The sequence below is a fragment of the Arachis hypogaea genome, chromosome 9 (assembly GCF_003086295.3).
Source record: "Arachis hypogaea cultivar Tifrunner chromosome 9, arahy.Tifrunner.gnm2.J5K5, whole genome shotgun sequence".
Lineage (NCBI taxonomy): Eukaryota > Viridiplantae > Streptophyta > Magnoliopsida > Fabales > Fabaceae > Arachis > Arachis hypogaea.
Window position 1 is genome coordinate 61,855,769 of NC_092044.1, and position 18,941 is coordinate 61,874,709.

The window sequence follows — 18,941 nt, forward strand, 5'->3', positions numbered from 1 at the left end:
TGATTCTTTTGCGTCTGTCACTAACGCCCAGCCCTCAGGAGTTTGAAGCACGTCACAGTCATTCAATCCCGGAATCCTACTCAGAATACCACATACAAGGTTTAGACTTTCCGGATTCTCATGAATGCCGCCATCTATCTAGCTTATACCACGAAGATTCTGTTGGGGAATCTAAGAGATATTCATTCAGTCTGATGTAGAACGGAGGTGGTTGTCAGGCACACGTTCATGGATTGAGGAAGGTGATGAGTGTCACGGATCATCACCTTCATCACAATTAAGCGCGAATAAACATCTTAGACAAGAACAAGCGTGTTTGAATGGAAAACAAAGGAATTGTATTAAATCATCGAGACGCTGCAGAGCTCCTCACCCCCAACAATGAAGTTAGAAACTCATGCCATCACAAAGTATGTAATTCAGATCTGAAAATGTCATGAGGTACAAGATAAGTCTCTAAAAGTTGTTTAAATAGTAAACTAGTAACCTAGGTTTACAGAAAATGAGTAAACTAAGATAATTGGTGCAGAAATCCACTTCTGGGGCCCACTTGGTGTGTGCTGGGGCTGGGACTAGAGCTATCCACGAGTTGAGGCCTTTCTTGGAGTTGAACTCCAAGTTATGACGTGTTTTGGGCGTTCAACTCCGGATCATGACGTTTTTCTGGCGTTTAACTCCAGACAGCAGCATGAACTTGGCGTTCAACGCCAAGTTACGTCGTCTATCTTCGCGCAAAGTATGGACTATTATATATTGCTGGAAAGCCCTGGATGTCTACTTTCCAACGCCATTGAGAGCGCGCCAATTGGACTCCTGTAGCTCCAAAAAATCCATTCCGAGTGCAGGGAGGTCAGGATCCAACAGCATCAGCAGTCCTTTTTCAGCCTAAGTTAGATTTTTGCTCAACTCCCTCAATTTCAGCCAGAAAATACCTGAAATCAAAGAAAAATACACACACTCATAGTAAAGTCCAGAAATATGATTTTTGCCTAAAAACTAATAATATTCTACTAAAAACTAATTAAAACATACTAAAATCTACATGAAATTACCCCCAAAAAGCGTATAAAATATCCGCTCATCAGTGTTGCACACCAAAATAATTCAAGGGTGAATGTGGAACTCCAAGTTTGGTGTTCCACCAAGGACTCTAGCTAAAGAGTGCATTGCAACCCTTCAGTGAGAAAGTATTGCTCTAACAACCATAGAACTCACTTGACATAGGATTAACCTCTAATGCATAGTTTGTCGTCTTAGCTCATAGTTGTTTTCTTAATAAAAGCACATAAGGTTTCTGCATGTATTTAAATTGCTGCATTAGGCAAGGAACTAAGTTTGGTGTTCACACACCAAAGCAAGTTCAGAAATTCACAAGCATACATGCATGCTAACTATTTTCCAAGTGCTTGGGGAACAAGCAACTTCCAATAGTGTTGCAGGAATTCAATCAATCTAAGGGAATAATCATGCCTCATCATCCAAGGAGACAAACAAGGATGCAAAATACTAGGACGATAATGCCAAGGAAGACATCATGAGGTTGTATTGAGCTGTCTCGGAGTTGCAGTACTTTAGTTGAAAAATGATTGAATTTTGTCCTAGAAACCTGCATATTCTGCTTGTTCCTCTTTATTCATATCGAAGTCTGCTAGTCTAGTCCCTAGTTTTCACTTTCACCTTGCTTATATGTATGCCTGTTCTTTAAGTTAATCAAAAAGAAAATGTTATGAAAAAAACAAGAGTGGAGTGGTCTTGTGAAGTAAGTCCTGAATGTTTTGTGGTAGGGTGATTAATTAGCTAAGTTGGTTCACCAACAAAGTAGGAAGGCAATTATCTATCCTGAATCCTATACTTGAAACACATCCTATGAGACTAACCAAATAATAAGATCCCAATAAGAAAAGAAAAAGAGCAACAAAAGTTGAAAAGGAAAGAAAAACCATAAGAAATAATGCTAGGCACCAAGGGTTTGAAGATTGAGGCTTGTGTCTGTGGTGTTCATGTGCAAAGGATATGCTTGGATGAATAAGCTCTTAGGGGTGCCTTATCACCTGGTAACTTGGGTTAACTAATCCGGGATTATCAGCTGAAAATTCACTATCAATAGTAACCTTTGCTACAGAACACTTAGCAACCCAAAGAGGTGCTGGACACCAAGGTCTCAAGAAAGAATAAAATAACAAACCATGTGCCTGTGGTGTGTATGTATGGGGGAAAGAGACTTGAGGGAGTAAGTCCTTAGGGGTGTCTTAACACCTAGCACCTTGAACCAACAGATTCAGGAGTGTTGGCTGAAAGCTTATCTTAAAGAGTCGCCCTCTTACAGAGCACTTAGCCTAAAAAGGGAATGCAATAAATCCTGAAAGGGAAAGGAGGATCAATAATTAGGAAGTCTCAAAGGATGCAATCAAACAAGTGTTCAAGGGCATGATAAAGACCTGAAACCAGTAAAGGAATGAACCTAAGTTGCTATGCATGAAACCCTATAAACCAGGAATTTGACTTCTATTATAATTGTTTGTTCATCTTATTCTTTCATTCATTCTTCCTATATTTCAGTACTTGCTTAGGGACAAGCAAGCTTTAAGTTTGGTGTTGTGATGCCAGGGCATATAGGCTAGTTTCACTGACCTTTTCTTTTCTGTTTTAGGGTAATTTCATGCATTTTCTTAGTAAATAATGCAAGTTTTGGATGAAAATACACTTACACCTTGATTTAAGCAACTATTGTGATTTTTACATGAATTCATGAGGATTTTGCAGGGATTAAATGACAATTTGATGATGCATAATCTCATGCCCTGGGCTAGAGCTTTGATGCACTTTATTTGCTTGATTTTAGGACAAGGGAAGCAAGGAAGAATCACGTTAATAGCCACGTTAATCTAATTAACGTGACCACTAATGTGGAATGGGAAGGAGCTTGCAACGTTAATGAGAAAGGTGGTCGACAATAACGCCTGCGAAACCATCATAAGTCCACATTAATTGCCACGTTAACTACATTAACGTGGTAGTTAATGTGGAGATAGAGGAAGCTCCAGCGTTAGTGGTAAAAATGAACACCATTAACGCTCCAAAAGTTGGCAATTGGCTACGTTAAGAGTCACGTTAACTTAGTTAACATGAACTCTAATGTGGAAGGGAAAACAATGCCAACGTCAGTGACACTCACCTTTGTCACTAACGTTGGATCAAGCTAACATTGCCCATGTTAGTGGTCATGTTAAGACCACTAACGTGAAAGTTAACGTGGAGCTAAGATTGATGAGCCAACGTTAGTGACACTCACCTTTGTCACTAACATTGGAGATGGCATTCACTACCATGTTGGTGGCCATGTTAACCTAGTTAACGTGAACCCTAACGTGGGGAGGAGGGATGTTTGGAGCGTTAGTGACAAAGGTAAGTGTCACTAACGCTCTCAAAGATAGGCATGCCCACATTAAGAGTCACGTTAGTTATACTAACGTGAACTCTAACGTAGGGAAAGAGGGGCACAAGGCAACGTTATTGGGAAAGGCGATTCCCAATAACGCTTGCGAAGGATCATAAGGCAACGTTAGTGGTCACGTTAGTGCCACTAACATTGAAGTTAACATGGACTATTTTGGGGTTGGAACGTTAGTGAAAAAGGTGATTGCCACTAACGTTTTAACACCCACATTTTCACTTAACGTTAACGTCACTAACGCCCATGCCTAACTCACACTTTTCTGCAAGTTGGGCCCACTAAAGATTGTAACTGCTTCAACTCAAGATCTATGGCCTACATCCAAGACTTGAAGAACTCACTGAAAGTTCAAGAAGAGTAGTATATATATAGGAGTAGTTTTGAACTATAAAGGAGCGTTTGGAATTTTGGAGAACTACCCTCTGTATATTTACTTTTCTGCATTTTACTAGTGAAGCATGTATTCTTTTATGCCATTTTCCATTCCCAGATCTATGAACAACTAAACCCCTTTCATTGGGTTAGGGAGCTCTGCTGTACTTTGATGGATCAATTATAGTTTTCATTCTTCTTCCTCCTTCTACTCTCTTGATTTGCTAGAAAGCTTTCGATCTTAATTCAATTGGTTAGTTGTCTTGGAAAAGAAAATCTCCATAATTGGATCTCCTCAGAGCCTTGGAAAAGGGATGAGGAGATCATGCTAGAAATGCTTTCTCATGTTGGACCAAATTGGGGTCTGGGAGGATATAGTGACATGTAATCCTCCCAACACTTTGATTTTGAAATACATGTGGTATAATCAGTGACCATACTTCATCTCTTCCCATGAGCAATTAAATCAAGGAATTGGGCAATTGTTCAAGGTTAGAGAGATTAGATTGCCAAGGAATTGGGATCCAATCACCTAAGATTGCCAAGGAGATCAATAGATGCATTGATTGAGGAAGAGATGAAAACGAACTTGATCCGGAGAATGCAACATCCCCTGAGCCCAATGAATTCCCCATTTCTATTCTTACCCATTCTCTTTACTTTGTGCCATTTATTTCCATGCTTATCTCCCCAAATTCCCATTTAAGATTCTGCACTTTAGTTTCTGCAATTTACCTTCCAGCCATTTAATTTCATGCAATATCAACTACATTCTGTTTAGCTCAACTAGCATGCTCTTCCAAGTAAAGTTGCTTGACCAATCAATCCCTGTGGGATTCGACCTCACTCTACTGTGAGTTTTTACTTGACGACAGTTCGGTATACTTGCCGAACAGAAATTTGTTGAGAGACAAGTTTTCATGCATCAATTGATCTCAACAGTGGAAGTCAGAGAAGTCGGTGCAACAGAGGTCTTGGTGGCGGGCAGTGAAGGACGTTCATCATCATGATCGTCAGGAACAATCTTACCATCCCTGGCAAAGTTGTCGAGGCTAAAAAGGGAAAGGTCGAGATCTGGCGTGAGAACTCAAACTTGCTCCTTTAGATTCTCATAAGCAGCAGTAACACTGCCTACAAGGTGACTTTAAAGTTCATTATAATCGGCCTGAACAGATTCCAAGCTACTCCAGAGCTCCATCATCTCTCTATAGGTGGTAACATAGATATCCTTATGTTTTAACGCCGTATCCTCAGCCAGTTGCACAGCAGCCACCAAACCAATAGCCCGAGCCTTTTCCCCCTCTAACTTTTTTTCCAGTTCGGTCACTTTTACCTCGAGCTCCTCCTTCAAACCCTTAATTCGGTCAAAATCTGATTTTGCCTCCTCCATAAAGGCCTTGGTAGCATGAATAGGAAGATCTTGAGCAGTCCGGTATAAAGCCGCTCCCATGTGTGCCAGCGTAATACCACTCCGAGTAATGACGTCTAAATGACAAAGAATGGATACATCATCAGTAGGCATGACACCATAGGGAGCAATCTGTTGATCCACAAACCCGACAACATCAAAGTCGGGAGCACCCAGATTAAAAGGATCGATAGATCAAGGTCTTTTTGGAGGAAGAGCGGCAGAAGGAGAGGAGGTACCAGCAGAAGCTTGTGAAGGATCAACCAAACGAACTCGAGGAGTAGGGATAACCCTTCTCGGCCCAAGAGAACTTGTAACCAAAGGCTTAGACGAAACCTGAGAAGACCCCTCCCCGGCCACTTTGGCTGAGGCATTCTGAGATGCAGTAGCCTTCCTCGCCCTTTTAAAGGCCTTCATGGATTCATTATTTTTAATCATCTCTGCAAACAAACATCGCACCAAGAAACCAAGCTACGAGTTAGAAAAAGATCCCATAAGAGACAAACTCGACAAAGCGATAAGCAAAACCAAATGAAAGTATGGACCACCACCCAGCTCAGCTCGGAAGAGAGAGGGGTTAGCTAAAAATTTTTTGGTGTCAAGATGAAGAGGCTGCCCCCAGTTTTCTTCCAGTACAGCCACAAAAGCTCGTTCAGCCTCATCTAACATCTCCCATGAATATCGCGATACCACTATATTCTTTTGCCATTCTAAAGGAAAGATGGGTTCGTCATTTTCATCCAGGAAAAAGGGCCGAGCTCCTTCAACAGCTCGGAGCCTAAAAAGTTATTTTTGAAATCACGAAAAGATTCATCAAACATGGAGAAAACCTTTTTCCCCTGGGAAGCTCGGAAAGAAACCCAAGCGGCGTTATTTTTCACTACACCAGGCTTTGTCAAGACAAAAAGATAAAAGAAGAGAGATTGTGAAGTAGGGATACCAAAATCACGACACAACAGCTGAAAGATTTTTATAAAACCCCAGGAATTGGGGTGAAGTTGGGATGGAGCTACATTACAGGACCATAACAGGTCGGTCTCAAAGGAGGTAAAAGGAAGAGTAATATTCATTTGACTAAAATAGAAGTCGTAGGCATAGAAAAAAAGACGCTTTCCAGCAACTCGGGTAGAAAAATAGACCCTTTCCTCAGAAGTTGGAGATACGAGCTCATAATTCTTCTCATCACTACCGTTGCCACAAATCCTATGAAATTGCCTAAGTTGTTGACAGAACTCTGAATCAACCAACGAGACACACAGAAAGACCATAGAATCCACCCAATTGGCCATACCTTCGGGGACTTGGGAAGATGTCTTAACAATATTTTTACGAGAAGACATGAGGTAAACATGTCATACAAGAAGAAAAGAAGATTGGATTACTCGAAAAACATGTCGGTACACTAATCAAAAACTCGAGCATAAATGGAGGCAACTTAAAACTAAAGCACATAGGTGTCAAAAAGCGAGCCAGAACAACAAAGGAAACCCCAGGACCCACTCCAAAAAGGATCCAAGGGCATCCTATGGGGGCAGATTAAAGATCAAAAAAATCTACATGCCTACAGAAAGATAAAGCCTCTATTTCAACAAAGAATGACGCTCCGGAAGGCCACAAACCAAATAATGCCATTTCAGTCCATCAGCAAAGGGAACTACCAAAATAGCAAGAACATGCCAAGCAAAAGAAAAAATTGTCAAAGACTCAATCTTTCTTCAAAAATCAAATAAAACCGTTTTACACAAAAATAGGAAACAACATACAAAACCTTAGAAAGCTTCAACTGTCAAGGGAACACCAGAAGAAATAGCCAGAAATCACAGCGACAAAAAGTATAGAAAGGCGAAAAGGTTCAAACTTTCCAAATATACACTCAAGTAAAAACCCTACTGTACCAGGAAAATAGAACAATGCAAGCAAAAGGAGAAAATGAACCAACCTGAAAAAGGAGAAGCGTACAGAGGGAAGATTGAAGACAAAGTTGTCGTCAAAAGCAAATAGAGCACCTACGATCACCAAGCAATGTCACAGAACAACAGGCGAAAACGAAACAGTGTGAAAGAAAAGGGGAAGTTACAGAGAAGAGGAAAAACCGTTTCTGTGTGTAAAGTTCAAAATAAAAAGTAAGAGAAACGAGGCATTAAAAGCCAATTAATGAGAGCATTAAAACCCTCGCGTATTCCCAACGCTAGGATGCTAATACAAAAGCGTGTGCTTTCAGAGGAAGCGAAACATTCCGCATTCAAAAAAGAACTCTACAAAGATAAAATCAACAAACTAAGACTAAAACTAAGACTCGACCTCCAAATAAAGACCGAGCTCGAGCAGGGGCACTGTTTATACCCTGTGTCGAGCTGTCCGACCCGGAATGTTCTATAAACAAAGCGACCGACCTCTTCAGGTCAAGACGACCCGACCTCTTCTTAAAGAGCTCGACCAAATTGCTAGGAAAGCCTAGTAAAGGGCCCAAATAGAGGAACACGACCTAAATCCACGGGCAGCCAAAGCCTAAAAAGATAAGGACGGTTCCCTTGAAGGTATGAGGACCTCACTCAAAGATAAGATAAGATAAGATAAAATAAGATAACTAACTTATCTTATCTAAAAAGTTCACTCCGCACCATTGTAAATACGCTGGAGCACCTAGGTATAACTCATACTCTGATTCTACTCAATACCTGCTTAATACCCTTGCTAACTTAAACATCGGAGTCCTTTGCAGGTACCCCCACCCTCCAGGGACGAAGGATTAGCACCACCAGGTCGAACACCTGGAAGATCTCGTCCACTGATCAGTACAGAAGATATCATCTGAGATCGACCTACAATTTCAGGTAACCCTCGGAACACTTGGAAATTTAGATTATGCAATTTAAAGTTCTTGCACTTTAAGATTCAGTTATTTACCTTTCTTGCAATTTAAGTTTCAGCCATTTAAAGCTTTCTGAAATTTATCTTTCTGTCAATTTACATTCTCCATTCTAGTTTCCTTGCAATTTACCTTCGGTCAATCAATTTCCACTCAAATTATCAACTATCTGCTTAACTAAATTCATCACCTAACTAAAGTTGCTTTATCCATCAATCCTCGTGGGATCGACCTCACTCCAGTGAGTTATTACTACTTGATAAGACCCGGTATACTTGCCGGTGAGTTTGTGTGGAATCAATTTTCCCTCATCAAGTTTTTGGCACCGTTGTCGGGGATTGATTTAGATTAACAATGATTAAGTGAGGTGATAATCTACATTAAGCATTTTCTGTTTGAGTTTTTATTTCTATTAACCATAACCTCACTCTAGCAACAAAGCGCCCTGCTTTTGTGTTTTGGTTTGTTTGTGCTTGTATTCCCGGTGGGAGAAGAGGTGAATCCACCTCCTTTGATTACTAACCATAGAGAACATTCTTAAGATTGAGAAAAGAAGCGAGAGGGAAGGGAGTTGTTGGAGAAGAGTTAGAAGAAGAAAATCAAGAGATGGAGGGTAACATACCTAATCCACCTAAGGATGTGGCTAATAACAATGGCCAACCTCAAAGAAGAGTTTTAGCCTCCTACACTATCCCCAACCCAAGAAATTATGGGATCTGTATCTTAACCCCCAATGTCCATGCTAATAACTTCGAACTCAAGCCTCAATTGATTACCCTGGTCCAGAATAATTGTCAGTATGGAGGAAGTTCTGTTGAAGATCCAAACCAACACCTCTCTGTATTTTTGAGAATTTATGATACTATCAAAACCAATAGAGTCCACCCTGACATCTACAAGCTCTTATTATTCCCATTCTCACTGAGAGACAAAGCCACAAATTGGCTAGAAACCTTTCCTAAAGAAAGCATCACCAACTGGGATGATCTAGTTAGCAAATTTCTAGCAAAATTCTACCCCCTCAAAGAGTCATTAAGCTAAAAAATGATGTGCAAACCTTCAGGCAATTAGAAGGAGAATCATTGTATGAAGCCTGGGAGAGGTATAAAGCTTTGATTAGAAGATGTCCAGAGGGGATGTTCTGTGAATGGGTGGAGTTACAAAATTTTTATCAAGGATTGAACATGAGTTCAAGGAAAGCCTTGGATCAGGAGGATCCTTACAAATGATGAAAATTGCTTAAGAGAAACATGATCTTATAGACATGGTGGCCAATAATGAGTGTTTCTACTCCTCTAAAAGGCAAGCAGCTCCAAAGAGAGGCATAGTTGAGCTTGAAGGAGTTGATACAATCTTGGCTAAAAACAAGATTATGCATCAGCAACTCCAACAACAAATAGAAATAATGTCAAAAAGGATGGATGGCTTGCAGCTTGCAGCAGTAAGCACAACTACTCAACCACCAGTTCTGTGGGGGCAGCAGGAGAAAAGCTATGAAGAACAGCAGCCTGAACAAATGCAGTATATGCATAACCAAGGTGCTGGATAGAATGATTTCCATGGAGACAATTACAATTCATCTTAGAGGACCACCCCAATTTGAAGTGGGGAAAGAATCAGAACCAGCAGCCTTGGCAAAGAAACTCCAACCAAAACAACTCCCGAAACACAAACTACCAAAACCATCAAAACACTAACTAAAATCCATACAGAAAACCACAAAATAAATACCCCCATCAAATTTCTATCCACCAAATAACCTATCAACTAACCAAAATAATTTTTATCCATCATCTACATCACACACTCAGCCACAACCACCACAAGAGTCCCAAAGAATCTCCAATCTTGAGATGATGATGGAGAAGATGATAAAGCATCAAGAATTTGCCAACAAGAACCATGAAGCCTCACTGAGAAATTTGGAGAGACAAATTGGACAGTTGTCCAAACAAACAACTGAAAAACTAACCAATGCATTCCCAAGTGACACCATTCCAAATCCTAAGAAAGAATGCAAAGCAATTCAACTAAGGAGTGGAAAAACTTTGGAGAATGACAAAGGTGCTAGCCAAAAGCAAGTAGAGGAGGACAAGCATGACAAGGAGAATTCCAGGAAGAAAGAGAAAGGGCCACAAGCTTCAAAGAAGGGAAAGCAAGTAATGGAAGAGCATCCACATGAACAGAGGAAGGAGGTGAAGGCTTACATCCCTCCTCTGCGATACCCTCAAAAGTTGCAAAGAGAACTCAAGGATCAACAATTCCCAGGGTTTCTTGAGGTTTTTAAGAAGCTAGAAATCAATATCCCACTTGCTGAAGCATTAAAGCAGATGCCTCTATATGCAAAATTCCTCAATGAGCTCATTAACAAGAAGAAAAGCTGGAATGAAAAGGAGACTGTGATCTTGACCCAAGAGTGTAGTGCAGTAATTTAAAAAGGTCTCCCACCAAAACTCAAGGATCCTGGGAGTTTCATCATCTCGTGTACCATATGCAATATGACCTTGGAAAAAGCTCTTTGTGACTTAGGTGCTAGCATCAATTTGATGCCTCTCTCACTAATGAAAAAACTTGCAATATGAGAAGTCAAACCCACCAGAATGTCACTTCAAATGGCAGATAGATCACTCAAAATACCCAATGGGGATGTGGAGAATCTATTGGTAAAGATTGGAAAATTCATCTTCCCGGCTGATTTTGTCATTTTGGACATAGAAGAAGAAGGACAAATCAATTATCTTGGGTAGACCTTTCTTGGCAATAGCAAGAGCTACCATTGATGTGGAGAATGGTGAGATGATCCTTAGAGTACACGATGAACAAATGATCATCAATGTCTTTAAGGCCATGCAATACCCCCATGAGAAGGAAAAGCATATGAGAGTGGAGATGATTGAAGATCTGGTGGAGGAAGTACTAGAAACAAACGCTCTTGAGGAGCAAGAGGAAGAAATATAAACAGAACAAGATATCTCAGAAGAACAAGTGACTGAAATCTCTTTTGAAGGCATGACAGGGGAGGTACCAAAACAAGAATTGAAGCTACTCCCTCCCCATCTCAAGTATACATTTCATGGAGAAGAAGAGACCCTGCCAGTAACCATCAATTCCTCCTTAAACATGGAAGATGAAACAAAGTTGATTGAAGTATTGAAAGCTCACAAGACAATTTTGGGATGGACAATTGATGACATCAAGCGTATAAGCCCTGCCATCTGCATGCATAAAATCTTGCTGGAAGAGGACTCAAGACCTGTGGTGCAACCTCAAAGAAAGCTTAACCTAGCCATGAAGGAAGTGGTTCAAAAGGAGATAATAAAGCTGTGGAATGCTAGAATCATATACCCAATCTCTGATAGCCCTTGGGTGAGTCCAGTCCAAGTTTTGCCAAAGAAGGGAGGAATAACAGTCATATACAATGAGAAGAATGAGTTAATCCCTATAAGGATAGTGACTGGGTGGAGGATGTGCATTGATTATAGAAGATTAAATGAGGCTACAAGGAAAGATCACTTTCCTCTCCCGTTCATTAATCAAATGCTGGAAAGATTGGCTGGTCACACCTATTACTGCTTCTTGGATGGGTATTCAAAGTATAATCAAATTGTGGTGGACCCTAAGAATCATGAGAAAACCTGATTCACATGTCCATTTGGAGTCTTTGCCTACAAGAGGATGTCTTTTGGGCTTTGCAATGCTCCAGCAACCTTCCAAAGGTGTATTCTCTCCATCTTCTCTGATATAGTAGAAAATTTTTTAGAGGTCTTTATGGATGATTTCTCTGTCTTTGGTAACTCTTTTGCTGCTTGTCTGCAACATCTAACTCTTGTCTTGAAAAGATGCCAAGAAATAAATTTAGTTTTAAATTGGGAGAAATGCCACTTCATGGTACCAGAGGGTATTATTCTTGGGCATAAGGTTTCAAGCAAGGGTATAGAAGTTGACAGAGCTAAAATAGAGATCATAAAAAAACTTCCTATCCCTGTCAATGTAAAAGCAATAAGAAGTTTTCTTGGGCATGCTGGGTTTTATAGAAGGTTCATCAAGGATTTTTCAAAAATAGCCAAACCATTGAGCAATTTTCTAGTGGTTGACAATCCTTTCATCTTTGATGACAATTGCAAGCATGTCTTTGAAACTTTGAAAAAGAAGCTCACTACAACACCAATCATCACAGCCCCTGAATGGGGACTTCCTTTTGAATTAATGTGTGATGCAAGTGATGTTACAATTGGTGCTATATTGGGGCAACAGAAAGACAAGACGCATCATGTCATATATTATGCAAGCAAAGTGTTAAATGAGGCACAAAATAATTATACCACCACAGAGAAAGAGCTTTTGGCTATTGTGTATGCATTTGACAAGTTTAGAAAATACTTGATTGGTTCAAAGGTTATAGTATATACTGATCATGCTGCTCTCAAGTATCTAATGTCTAAACAGGATTCCAAGCCAAGGCTTATTAGGTGGGTGCTGCTGTTGCAAGAATTTGACATTAATGTGAAGGATATAAAAGGAAGCAAGAACCAAGTGGCAGACTATTTGTCAAGATTGCCACAAGAGGCCAATCAAGATACACCACAACCAATGAATGAGAAGTTCCTAGATGAACATCTCCAAATCCAGCAAGCACCTTGGTTTGCTGACATTGCAAACTACAAGGTGGGAAGAAAAATTCCTCAAGAATTCACCAAGCAACAAGTGAAGAAGCTGTGCAATGAAGCTAAGAAATTCTTGTACGATGAGCCATTCTTGTTCAAGAGGTGTTCAGATGGGATGAATAGAAGATGTATCCCTGAAAATGATATGAGAAACATATTGTGGCACTGTCATGGTTCAGCTTATGGTAGATATTTTGGGCAAGAAAGAACAGCAGCTAAAGTACTTCAAAGTGGATTTTATTGGCCAACGATATTCAAAGATGCCAGAGAGTTTGTGCACCAATACAATGAATGTCAAAGAGCTGGAGGGCTAACAAAGAGGAACGAAATGCCTCAAAACTTCATTTTAGAAGTGGAATTATTTGATCTCATTGGTATGGACTTCATGGGGCCCTTTCCTCCATCCTATTCCTTCAAATACATCCGGGTAGTAGTGGAGTATGTCTCCAAATTAGTGGAGGCTATAGCCACAACTACCTGTGATGCACCAATTGTCCTTCAATTTTTCAAGAGACACATCTTTACCAGATATGGGGTGCCCAAGGGTCTTATTAGTGATGGTAGCAGCCATTTTTGCAATAGACAAATGGAAAAGCTGCTCCACAAATATGGAGTCATTCACAAAGTGGCTACACCGTACCATCCTCAAACTAATGGGCAGGCTGAATTGGCAAATAGGGAGCTAAAAAGAATCTTGGAGAAGACAGTTGGGATCACAAGGAAAGACTCAGCCAGAAAGTTGGATGATGCTCTATGGGTATATAGAATCGCATTCAAAACCCCAATTGGAAAGTCACCGTTTCAGCTAATCTATGAAAAATCATGTCACCTTCGTGTGGAGCTAGAACATAAAGCTTACTGGGCCACTAAGCTCCTCAATCTTGACTCTCAAGCAGCAGGAGAGAAAAGACTATTGCAACTCAATGAGCTGGATGAATTCAGATTGGAAGCCTATGAGAATGCAAAGATATATAAGGAGAGAGCTAAAAAGTGGCATAACAAGAAAATCTTGAAAAGGGAGTTCAAACCAGGACAACAAGTGCTCTTATATAATTCCAGGCTCAAGGTGTTTCCTGGCAAACTCAAGTCCAAATGGACTGGTCCTTACTTGGTGACAAAAGTTCTCCCTAATGGAAGCATTGAACTTCTGAATAAAGCTACAAAGGACACATTCACAGCAAATGGTCATAGAGTCAAGCACTACCTGGGAGGATCTTGGAACAAAGAAGAGAGCATTCAGAAGCTGGGATAAATAAGGATGAAGGACGTCAAGCTAATGACGATAAACAAGCGCTTGTTGGGAGGCAACCCAACCGGAGGTAGTTCTCTTTTCCTAGCTAATTCAATAAAAGAGTTAAGTATGTTTATCTGCATTACAAGGAACTAAGTTTGGTGTTGCACACCAGATCAATCTAAGGGTGAATGTTGAGAGCTAATTTTGGTGTTCCACCAAAAAGTTCATTAAAAACACATTTCAAACTCTCTGCGTAAATGGTCACTGGCTCTATACAATCAGGGAAACTACTTAACCATTGATTACTTTCTAGTTATAGTTTGTTTTCTTTAATAAAATCACAAGGTTTCATCTAATGCATAACAGACAGTAGAAAGGAACTAAGTTTGGTGTTCATACACCAAAGTATTTTCAAAAGCCTACAAATATTCATGCATGATTAACAATTTTTCAAGTGCTTGGGGAACAAGCAACTTCCACTGTCATTGCAGAAAATTATTCAACCTTTTGGAAGGACTGTACATCATCAACAAGAAAAGCACAAAAGCTGAGGAGGATGATGAAGGACTAAGCAAGAAGATGCCAAAAGGTTGTATTGTTACTCAACTGTTTATGCTTGAAAGTGCTAATTATGCCCCCTTTCTGATTTAGTTTACCCCTGTCTGCATTTTGTTTGTTTACCTTTTTTTTATTTTACAAGTGATCTAGCCAAAGTGTCTGCTTCATTTACATCTACTTGAATACATGTCTTGTTTCCCTCTGCATGAATAAGAGAAAATGTTGAAACAGAAGTGAAATTGTCTAATTTAATAGGGATGATAATAAAGTTCAGTGGTGGTATATTGCTTGAGTAAACTCACTAATAAAGGATAAGGGTTAGAATATGCCTTTATAGTATGAACTAGGTTTCTGTTTGTAAACTCTTAATTAATAATTATCCTTGGAAAAAGAAGAAGTAAGAAGGAAAGAAAGAAAAGCCAAGAATTGGCAACAAACAAATGAAAGAATTAAATAATAACGCTAGACACCAATAGCTTGGACCTTAGGACATATGCCTGTGGTGCTTTTTGTGCTGGGATCTGCTTGGACAATTAGGTTCTAAGGAGTATTTTAAAACTTGATAACTTGGGTTAATTAATCCGGTATTATCAACCGAAAGTCCATTATCAAAAGCAACCTAGTTACAAGGCATTTAGTAACCCAAAGAGGTGTTGGGCATCAATGTCTTAGGATGAATTGTGAGCCAAGTGTCTATGGTGAAGATGTGTTGACTGAAAAACAAAGCTAAAAAGCTGATGCAACATATAACACTTAGCTGTGAATAAAAGTGTAAGCTTCTCAGCAAAAAAACAAAAGAAAATCAAACACCAATGATGGATGAATAATAAGGTTCATAGCAGCAACTTTGGTTATCACTTAAACGAACATTTCAATCCTGAAATCTAATAAAAGCAGAGCTTCCATTACATTTGCATGAAATCCCATGACCTAAAGCTGAATGCTTTCAAATAAGGACAAATATCCTTTGTTGTTTTTTTTTTTCATCTTTCTCATGTTCTACTGCTTACTTGGGGACAAGCGATATTTAAGTTTGGTGTTGTGATGACCAGTCATCTTATGCTACCTTTACTAGCAATTTTCATTTATTTTGTTAAGTTTCATGCACTTTCTTGCACAATAAGTAAGTGATTGGAGTGGAATTTCATGTTTATCTTGATTCAATCAAACATCATTTATTTTGTACAAAATCATGAGATTTATGCAAGAATTAGGTGATTATTATGAATGATGCAAAATCTTATGATTTTGGTGAGACTTTGATTGCATGTTTGGTTGATTTTAGGTGAAAAATGGAGAGAAAGAAGGGTAGTGCATTGTAACGTTGCGTTCAAATAAAGAACCCCACGCTCTCTAGCGACGTGCACGCGTATAGGACACTTACGCATCTGGCAACGATTTTTGAAGGCTCACGCATACGCGTGCATGACGCGTATGCATGGATGTGATTGGCGCTCATTTGCATAGAGAGCGCCACGTTGGCTTAATGAGCGTTTTCGAGCAATTTTGAATTTGGAATTGAAAGTTTTGCAATCAACACACACGCGTACAAGACGCGCACGCGTCGATGGTGCATCTGGGATGAAGCACGCACACGCGTGGGTGGTACAGAAGCTTGGAATCAACATTTTTCCATCCACTCGCACGCGCAGAGGATGCGCACGCATGGGGAGCTTTCATGGCGCGAACGTAGCGCTCATTAAACGAACGCTATCAAGGACGCATGGGCGCGAAGCACACGTACGCGTGATGATGCATTCAGCGAGCAAGGACACGCACGTGCAGGAGATGCCTATGCAGGGGTGAATCAACGCCGCGCTCAATTTGAAAATGCTCTGTTCTCCTGGAAGCTACAACCAAGTACCATCCTGACCCACTGCAACAGAGGCCAAAAAGTCTGCTCCAAGTACTTGATGACTGAACGAGAAGGTGGATAAATAGGTGAAAATTTGATTTCATTAGGGACTTTTTTCTTTACTTTGATCTTCCTTTTCAATTTTTCTTTTAGCTCATCTATTAGGAACTCTTTAGAAATTTATATCTAAGTTTATTTTTCTTCCTGTTCTCTTCTTTCTGCAATTTTTTTCTCTTCTATTTTGGTTTTACTTGAGCTATGATGAACTAAACCCCAAATTCATTAGGGGGAGGAGCACTATTGTAATTCCAATGAATCAATGAAATTGTTCTTCTTCTCAATGTAATTTAGTAGCTATTGGATATCTTATGTTTTGATTTAGAATTCCTCACTCCGGAATGAGGTTGAACTCAATTGAAACTTGCATTAGAATTGGAGCTTTATCCTTCACTACTCTCTTGATCAACACCATTCGAGAGGAATTGAGATCTTGAGAGTTAGTGTGGCTCATGGATGAGAGATTTGCACTTAACCTCTTCTCATGACAATTAGATCAAGGAATTGGCAAGATTGATTGTGATTTGAGAGATTGGATTACCAAGGAATTGGGATTCAATCAATTTCAATCCGCCAGAGATCTACCAAATGATTGAGAAAGGAGTTGAGATCAATTTGATTCAGGAAGGATTACAGTATCTCCAATCCTTGATGAATCACTCTCTTTGAATTTCTTCATTTTAGAGCTTCTGATTTATTGTAGTTTACATTCTGTTTCTCTTCCCAGTACCCAAATCCTTTTATTATTCATGCAATTTAAGTTTCCTGGCAATTTAGATTGTACAATTTAAATTTCTTGCACTTTAAGATTCAGTTATTTAAATTTCTTGCAATTTAAGTTTCAGCCATTTAAAGCTTTCTGCAATTTATCTTTCTGTCAATTTACATTATCCCTTCTAGTTTTCTTACAATTTACCTTCTGTCAATCAATTTCCACTCAAATTATCAACTGTCAGCTTAACTAAATTAATCACCTAACTAAAGCTGCTTGATCCATCAATCCTCGTGGGATCGACCTCACTCCTGTGAGTTATTACTACTTAATGCGACCCGGTATACTTGTCAGTGAGTTTGTGTGGAATCGATTTTCCCTCATCAGTTGGGTGGAGTGGTAGGGTGCAATTTGTGAGTTTTGGTACGGTCTATTGTTGCTTGGTTGGTCGTTAGGATTGTGGTTGTTGTGCTGGTTAGTGTGGTATGGTTTGTGGTCTTGAGTATGGTTTTGTTGGTTTTTTCACCCAAAATTTGGATGGTTCTTCCAACCTGGGTTGTATGTTTGTGCATTAGGGTCATATGGTGGTCTGAAGGAATTGTTCACATAGTTGGCTTCCTCCCATTCACATTCAACTTCTGGGTATCTTCTTCTTGTATAAATGCTTGGGCTTGAATAGCTGAGACTTGAATCTTCTCCATCTGGTTGGTTAGAACTGCTAGTTGAGCTATGGTCACCTTGTTTTGAGCTAGCATAGCATCCATAGAGTTGAGCTCTATTACTCCCCTTCATGGGTTTCTATCGGAGGCATAGAAGTACTCATTGTTGGCCACAATTTCTATGATGTCTATGGCCTCTTCAATTGTCTTCTTCTTGTTGAGAGAACTCCCTGAAGAGTGGCCTAGGGCCTTCTTTGATTCTTGTGAAAATCTTTCATAGAAAATGTGCAGTTGTACCGATTCATTGTGTAACAGCCCAGACCACCCGCTAGCACGATATTGTCCGCTTTGGCACACAAGGCCTCATGGTTTTGCCTTTGACGATAGGGATGATAGTCGAAGTCCCCGATACTCACTCGTCAAAATGCGTCATGCTAGGGAGAGGTATCCACACTCTTATAAGGCATGCTTCGTTTCCCTCCCCAACCGATGTCGGACCTTACAATCCACCCCTATGAGAGCCCAGCGCCCTCGCTGCATATTGATCCGGGTTCTGGCTCTGATACCATATGTAACAGCCCAAACCACCCGCTAGCACAATATTGTCTGCTTTGGCACACAAGGCCTCACAGTTTTGCCTTTGACGATAGGGATGATAGCCGAAGCCCCCGATACCCACTTGTCAAAATGCATCATGCTAGGGAGAGGTATCCACACCCTTATAAGGCATGCTTCGTTCCCCTCCCCAACCGATGTCGGACCTTACACATTGAACATGTCTGGAGGGCATTTTCTTGTCAACTCCTTGTATCTCTCCCATGCCTCATAAAGAGTTTCCCAATCTTGTTGTGTAAAGGTTTGCACCTTAGCTCTCAATCTGTTAACTCTTTGGGAAGGGTAGAATCTAGCCAAGAACTTGTTCACAACTTCCTCCCAAGTTGTCAAACCCTCCTTAGAAAATAATTCTAACCACTTTGATGCCTTATCTCTGAGAGAAAAAGGAAACAGCAGCAGCTTATAGGTGTCCGGGTAGACACCATTAGCCTTCACTTTTGTTGATGATTTAATGATGCAAAGATCTTGTGAATTATAGCAAACT

General features: G+C 40.1%; 1 non-coding gene across 1 annotated transcript; it reads left to right on the forward strand.

Annotated features, from left to right (window-relative positions):
• Positions 1-18,615: 18,615 nt before the first annotated feature.
• On the forward strand, positions 18,616-18,721 carry LOC112713483 (small nucleolar RNA R71). The gene has a single exon (XR_003158455.1). It is a non-coding gene; the product is annotated as a small nucleolar RNA R71 (small nucleolar RNA).
• Positions 18,722-18,941: the final 220 nt, after the last annotated feature.